At 41.6% G+C, this 7,554-nt stretch overlaps 1 pseudogene; it reads left to right on the forward strand.

Annotated features, from left to right (window-relative positions):
- Positions 1-4,933: 4,933 nt before the first annotated feature.
- LOC118832064 lies at positions 4,934-6,486 on the forward strand (annotated as a pseudogene).
- Positions 6,487-7,554: the final 1,068 nt, after the last annotated feature.

Consider the following 7,554-nt stretch of genomic DNA (forward strand, 5'->3'; position numbering starts at 1 on the left):
TGTAAAGACGATCGTAGAAGTGGTTTTGACAGTGTCAGAGGTGACATTTGGGTTAGATGACTTCTAAGATTCCTTTCAACTTGAAGAGTCTGTGATTCTATGAATCATGAGTTAAAGGAAAATGTGACAGCAGAATTGGGATAGTGATTAGCTCAAGAACTATTTCTAAACTGATAAGATGTCAGTTTAGAAATTCTTGCACAGCCAAGATGATTACATTCTCTCAGCAGAAAAATACAGTACTAGATATAATTGGAGAAACCTAATAAAATTTGATCAGCATCAATCAGCAGTGGAAGAACAATATTAATTAGATAGAAAGACTACTTGACATACACATAAACACACACACACTTATCATATGTATGTGTGTGTGTGTGTGTGTGTGTGTGTATACACTGTGCACCAGGCCTGGAACACAGTAGCTTCATACTAAACATTTATTGATTGGTCATCTCACTGAAGCTGGACAGTTTTAATTCTTAGGAAGTTCTTCCTTTTATGGAATAGGAATCCTTATTCCTCTACTTTAGTCCTTCAGATATGTGTGTGTGTGTGTGTGTATGTATGTATATTTGTATATATGTGTATATGTACATTTTTGTATATATATTATATATGTGTATATTTGTGTATGTGGGTATATGTATACATAGAGATACATAGACACACATACTAGGTTTATTTACAGGATTACTTTTTCTGAATTACAGTCATAGGGAAAAGAAAATTATTAGGCTTTCAGAATGCTTTTACTTTCTCATAATAAACCTAAACTCCTTCATCTTGGAAATTCTTTTATAAGGATAGATTATTTATTAGCCTCCTACAGAGTAACTCTGACTCCAGGACTGTGAATCTGATACTTTCTTTCTAAAAACCTGATCAAGTCATTTCCAAAAGAATAATAGGGTACTCTAGATAGGATAAGGAATGTGTTCTATGCCTTTTTTTACCTTCCTGGTGTGAAAAAGTTTCAGAAATCTGTAATCTCATCAAAGGAAGCTAAGTGGCACAGATCTTCTCAGCAGGGTGGGACTAATCAGAAAAGCCTCCTTCACTTCCTTTCTATTTGCCTAAACCCAGGCATTATTTTCATGTGAAAATAGCATACAAGCTCCAGAAATTCATTCACCCCCCTGGCCCTTAGTCAGCCTTTAGGGAAGCCTTATCATACCCGATAGGCTGATATAGTACCAAAACATTTGAACCCAGAGAATGGGCTCTAAACAAGTTTCTGATGTATTACCTTGAAAAAGTCATTACCTTTCTAGATGTTGCTTTTTTTCATCTGTAAAATTAGGGAGCAAGGAGAGAGGATCAATAAGGTCCCTTCCTTTCCCAATATCTATAAAATTTTTTTCTGAAAATGGTCTATACACATATCTAGGAGATCACTGATGAAGACACGAGAAGGGAGAAAAAGGGTATTTTTGGAAAATGAAATGACAGAACATCAGTGTCAAAGGAGATTCAAAGAAGCCATATGCTTACTGCAGATGATGTCTTTTAGTTGTACCAGGAAATCTCTAACACTAAGGCACATATACAGAATTATCTCTCAATAAAGGTCCCTTCCCCTCTCCTGCTCTGCCCTTCCTTCTGTAATTCCTCTCCACATCCTTCTCTAAACCCTCCACAGCAATCTGAAAGCATTGCTCCAGTGCTTTTAATATTTAATGCAAATTAACACTAAGGCTATTGCTCATCTTGTTCGACATGTGACCAAACTCCTTTTCCAATCATATATCCTTAGTGACAAATCTCATGTATGTCCTCATTGATAATATGGTGGTCCACTTATGCCCATCATGCATTTTGCCAGCGTGCTCTGTGCTATTTCTGATTTTGATTCTTTGGTGATCATTGTGTTCCATGATTTACAATCTTATAATAGCACCAGGAGACACTCAATAGCAAAATGGGATTTTGTGTTGAGAGCAGTTTGAGATAATTGAAAGAAATGTGTAATTTCCTAAAGTTACTTATCCTATTAGTTTCAGAATTCTGAACTTGGTACCTATTCAATATATGGATTCTGACCCAATGGGCTAACTATCCAACTGCGTCTAGATGATATATGTTCTTCATCTGCTTGGTTTTTCCTAGACAGCTATTCACTTTTGAGTGGCCATCAATCTCAATAAAAGACCTAGTAGTTATCTAGGGCCTGTTATAATCAAAAATATTTGTGAACAGGAGCACTCTATAGCCTCACTATCTATAGAGGATAACTCTTCCATAGGAGTTGAGGTAGGATATGCTGAGTGGTAATGATCAATGTCAGCATCAAAAAGGGAAAATCCAAAAGCTTGGGTAAGTTTATAGATGTTCTAATTTCCAAAATAAGATAACTAAGAAGAAATAAGATACTGCTGAACCACATGTCTATTTCCCAATATCTATAAATTTTTTTTTCTGAAAATGGTCTATACACATATCTAGGAGATCACTGATGAAGACACGAGAAGGAGGAAAAAGGGTATTTTTGGAAAATGAAATGACAGAACATCAGTGTCAAAGGAGATTCAAAGAAGCCATATGCTTACTGCAGATGATGTCTTTTAGTTGTACCAGGAACTCTCTAACACTAAGGCACATATACAGTAGGTGATACCTTAAGTAAATAAAGTAGAGTAGAATTTCCTGAACTCAGAATGAAAAAAGATTATGACAAACCTAAGGAATGCATTGATCCATAGATAGATGAATAAATGGATGCAATATATGAAAAGCTTTTATTTTGAGAAATAAAATAATTTCTCCTGTGGTTAAAGAAAGTCTTTCTATTAAGTAAATAAATCAGAGATTAATTCCATAAATACATTTTCCTTGATTCATTTTTTTCCAAAATAGAGCCAGTCATGTACTTTTCCAAGAGAATACTCTTGAGGCAGAGCCAAGATGACTGAGAAAAGCCAGCAACTCACCTGAGCTCTCCATAGAACTCCTCCAAATAACTTTAAATAATATCATGAAATAAATTTCTGACATGACACATAGAAGAATGAAATGAAATAATTTTCCAGCACAACACAACAGGAAAGGTCTACTGCACTAGGGTGGGAGTGGAGCACAATCCAGCACAGGAGATAATAGCACAGAACCAGACCCAGCAAACCAGAAAAAGGCCTTGAGATCCACTGAATCAGCAGTGGCAGCAGCTGCTTCCAGAGTTCTCAGCTCATAGAAGGCAAGGGGGTCAAACAACTACTCAGAAGGGAGATTATAAGGGTCTTTTGCTGGCACTGGGGGCAGAACTCTGTTGTTTTACTCATGCTCGGATCTGTGTCACAGTACTGGGTGGCAGTTCCAGGGTGAGGAGCACCCACGGAGCTTGCATCCAATAGAGCAGGGTCCATCCTCACAGTTTCAGGGCAGAAAAGAGTGCATGTGGTCACTCACAGAACAGGGCATAGACCAGGAGAGGAGTAAATACAACTCTCTTTAGATCATACAACCTAGGAAGAACTGAAAACTCATAGTTCCCTAGAAATATCTCTGAAAACAGCTGCACAAACCCCCTGAAGTTTGAGAGAGTGCTCCCTCCACCCTGGAAGCAAAGCCCCACTTTAACAAAGAGTTAAAACTGAAGTAATAGGCAGGAAAAAATGAGAAAAAAAAAACAGAAAAAAATTCGGACCATAGAAAGTCACTATGGTGACAAGGGAGATCAGGAAAAAAAACACTCAGAAAAAGATACAAAGTCAAGGCTCCAACATCCAAAGCCTCCAACAAAAATATGAATTGGTCTCAGGCTATGGAAGAGCTCAAAAATGATTTTGAATATTAAATAAATGAGGTAGAGGAAGAAGTGGGAAGATAAATGAGAGTGATGCAAGAAAATCACGAAAAAAGAACCAACAGCTTGGTAAAGAAGAAAAAAATTATGAGGAAAATAACACTTTAAAAAATAGATTAGGACAAATGGTAAAAGAGATAAAAAAAAAACCAATGAGGAAAAGAATACATTGGAAAGCAGAATTGGACAAATGGAAAAAGAGGGACACAAATTCACTGAAGGGAAAAAAAAACTCCTTAAAAAGTAGAATTGGCCAATTGGGAAAGAAGGTACAAAAGCTCGTGAAGAAAATAATTCCATAAAAAGTAGAATTTGAGTAAATGGAAGCTAAGGACTTTATGAGAACTCAAGAAACAATAAAACAAAACCAAAGGAATGAAAAAATAGCAGACAATGTGAAATATTTCATTGGAAAAACAACTGACCTGGAAAATAGATTCAGGATAGATAATTTTAAAAGTATTGGATTACCTGAAAGCTGCGATTAAAAAAAGAAAAAGAACTGTCCAGTGGGTTTGTGGCAACCCAGTGAAGGGATCAAGGAGTTGTTGTGGGCCTCTCTAGCCAGAAGTATGCCATCTATGATCGGTTTGCCCAAGCAGTGGTTTTATGGTGTCTATAGAGGTGGTGGTGGCAGCTGCTTCCCTGGCCTGAGGGCTCATGTTTCCTAAAGGTTGCTGTGGAGTGATTATGTTGGGGTCCTTACCGCCCCCCCAAATCCCAGGCCTTTGTCCAGCAAAAACCTGATCTCATGGACAATGAATGAGGCAGGAGGCAAGTTGGTGAACAACTCCGTTTATTCAGGTTAGTAGCAAAACTTTTATATCTTTGGTTATATAGGCACCTCCTACTCTCCTTCCCTCTCCTTCCTTGTGATCAGGCAAGTCCAGACAAAGACCCGGAAATGCCACATTGCCAACCAAGGGGAGACCCTTCCTCCTAGCTCCATCTTGTCCCACCCTTACCTCAGAGCCTTGGGTTTACCTCAGCAGGCCCTGGGCACGGAGGTCCAGCGAGGGCAGGGGTCAGCTCTAACTTGCCCTGTTACATGATTACATCCTAGCCAGCATTCTGGAGGATGTAGGGATACTTAAGTAGATCATTGGAAGAGTTACAGACTGCCTCTGCAGAATGGATAAAAATAGTGTGGAAGCTTCCATCAAGATCTACCATGTCCAACTGCAGCACGTGGAGCTGGCCCTGGGGACCAGCTTGCACCATACTGAAAAAGGTCACTTGCTTTAGCTCCAGGCTGACTTAAAGCAACTAATCAAACTAACTGAGTCCAGTATTGTGTCCATCGAGAAGAATAAGCTCCTGGCCACACTGGACCCAAGACTTGGCCTAAATGAGAGTGCAGCAAGGGATGATGATAACTATTTGGCTTTCCAGAATGCCATTCATGAAGTGACAGGAGATTCTGAGACTCAAGGTGCTGAAACTGAGCCTGACAGATCTGGGCGTGAAGAGGAAGAAGAGAAAGAGTTGAGTGGGATGAAGGTGAATGCTCCCTACTACAATTCATGCAACACTCTGGAATACCATAATGCCATGATTGTTGGGTCAGAGGACTCAGAGGTTGGCACAACAGGGGTTCATGTGCTCTATGTCTACCCAGCTCACAAGTCCCTAAAGCCCTGTCCATTCTTCCTGGAGGAAAAATGCTGATTCAAAGAGAACTGCAGAGTTCTCGCATGGGCAAGTAGTTACTATGGATAAGCGTCACCCCTTCCAGGAGCCAGGTCTGAGGGCCCTGAACACAGGATCAGCCTGTCTAGCTAAGTATGATGAGGGAATTTGGTATCCAGCCTCAATCACAGATGTGGATGGTAGCTACTACATGGTCAAGTTTGACTCACTGCTTCTCAAAGAGAGTGTGGTGGATTGGGATGGCATTATGCCTCCCCTATGCAGTGAAGACAGTACACCCTTGAAGTCTGATGGAAAGGATGTGGATGATTCCAGCTATGCCAAACTTGCAGAGTCAGATGTCTAGGAAAAAGGGGCTTGGGGCCCTGCTTGTAGCTCCTCATTCACTGGCTGGGAGGCACATACCTGAGGCATCGGTTCCAAACTTCTTGCTCAGATTGATTATGAGTTTGGAAAAGGTCTTGGAAAGAATGCTGAGGGCCAGGTAGAGCCCATCTATGCTGTGGTGCTTCCAAAGGTGAAGTCCTTAAATCAGTGTCTTGAAATTCTCCAGAAGAGAACAAGCAACAAGCTGGACCTTGGCAAGTCAAGGAAAAACCAGGCAAAGGGGAATGGAGTCAAGGGACGCCCACCCCAAAACATTGTGTTTGATTTCCTAAATGAGAAACTCCAAGGCAAGGTTCCTAGGGTCCAAGAGGAAGGGAAGTTCCCATCCGTTAAGAAGAGTAGCAAGGAGTTCTACCGTGCCAGCAAGAGTACCTATGCGATTCCTGAGTGTACAGCTCTTCCAGATCTTGGAACAGGTGGAGCAAACTCAGAGGGATATCTGAAGTATAGAAGAAGCCCTGGCCCAGAACACTGGCAGGCATAGCATGGCCGCAGCCAAGCTGGAAGGGAAGTTAGTTGGAGCCCAGAAGGAACTGAAAAATATCCAGGCACAGGAGGCAGATTTTCAGTGGGAATAAAAGACTATTGACACATGCAAGAAAATGGGAGTTTTAGTGCTGAAGAGGGAGTTCTTTCTTGGCTCATAAGTCCATTCTTCCCCCTTTCTCTTCACTGCCTATCCCCCACCTACTCATCCCCACCCCTACAGTGGATGTGGCCCAGGCCAGAAAGCTGGAGTTTCCTCCATTCTCCTCCTCTGCTCCTAGACCCTGGGTACTTGAGGGGGTAGGCCCCACTAGAAATACCTGTGCCATCCTTAGTGAGCTTTGCTTAAGCTCACTGACTCAAGACCCCTTCTTTTGGGCCATAGGTATGGATACTAAGGGATGGGGGGTTAGGACTAGCTGGAGGCTCCCAGTGAATGTGCTGGCTAAAACTATAGTTTCTACCTCCTAAGCTACTAGACTTGGGGACCTGAATTATGCCTGCTTTAGACAGACCCAGGAAATTATAACGAATCACCTTTTCCCAAATTCCCCTAGAGCCAGACTCCCTCCCAGCCTCGTGTATCAGCCAGTTTGTGGCCTCCACTCTCAGAATGGTGAAGCCTGAAGCATGTTAGGAAGGTCAGGTGTCACTCCTCCTCCCAAAACACCCCTGAGAGCAGATGGAACTGGAGAGGAGGCCCAGAGGATCAGGGCCTGCAGACCAAGGTCTCCTTCACTTTCCTGGTGACCCCAGGCCTGTCCAAACACAGACCTATATGTGTTAATGGCACTGTGTCTAAGGGCAGCCTCTTCTTGGGAGGGGGGAACACTTTTCTTGACACTTGTTTTCCAGTTTGTTCTGCCACAAGGCCTTAGGAAGGAGTTTTTCTTAAACAAAATTATTAAAGTGATGTTGTTGCTGTGTCAAAAAAAAGAGGGGCAGTTAGCTGGCACAGTGACTAGAACACCAGCCCTGGAGTCAGGAAGACCTGAGTTCAAATCCAGCCCCAGACACTTAACACACTGGCTGTGTGACCTTGGGCAAGTCACTTAACCCCAAATGCCCTGCCCTCCCCTCTCAAAATAAATTTTTAAAAAAAGAGCTTAGACATCATCTTTCAAGAAATCATCAAGGAAAACTTCCCTGATAATCTAGAACCAAAAGGTAAAATATAAATTGAAAGAATCCACATATCACCTCCTAAAAGAGATCCCCAAGTGAAAACT

Source organism: Trichosurus vulpecula, chromosome 9 (assembly GCF_011100635.1).
Source record: "Trichosurus vulpecula isolate mTriVul1 chromosome 9, mTriVul1.pri, whole genome shotgun sequence".
In the NCBI taxonomy this organism is placed as follows: domain Eukaryota; kingdom Metazoa; phylum Chordata; class Mammalia; order Diprotodontia; family Phalangeridae; genus Trichosurus; species Trichosurus vulpecula.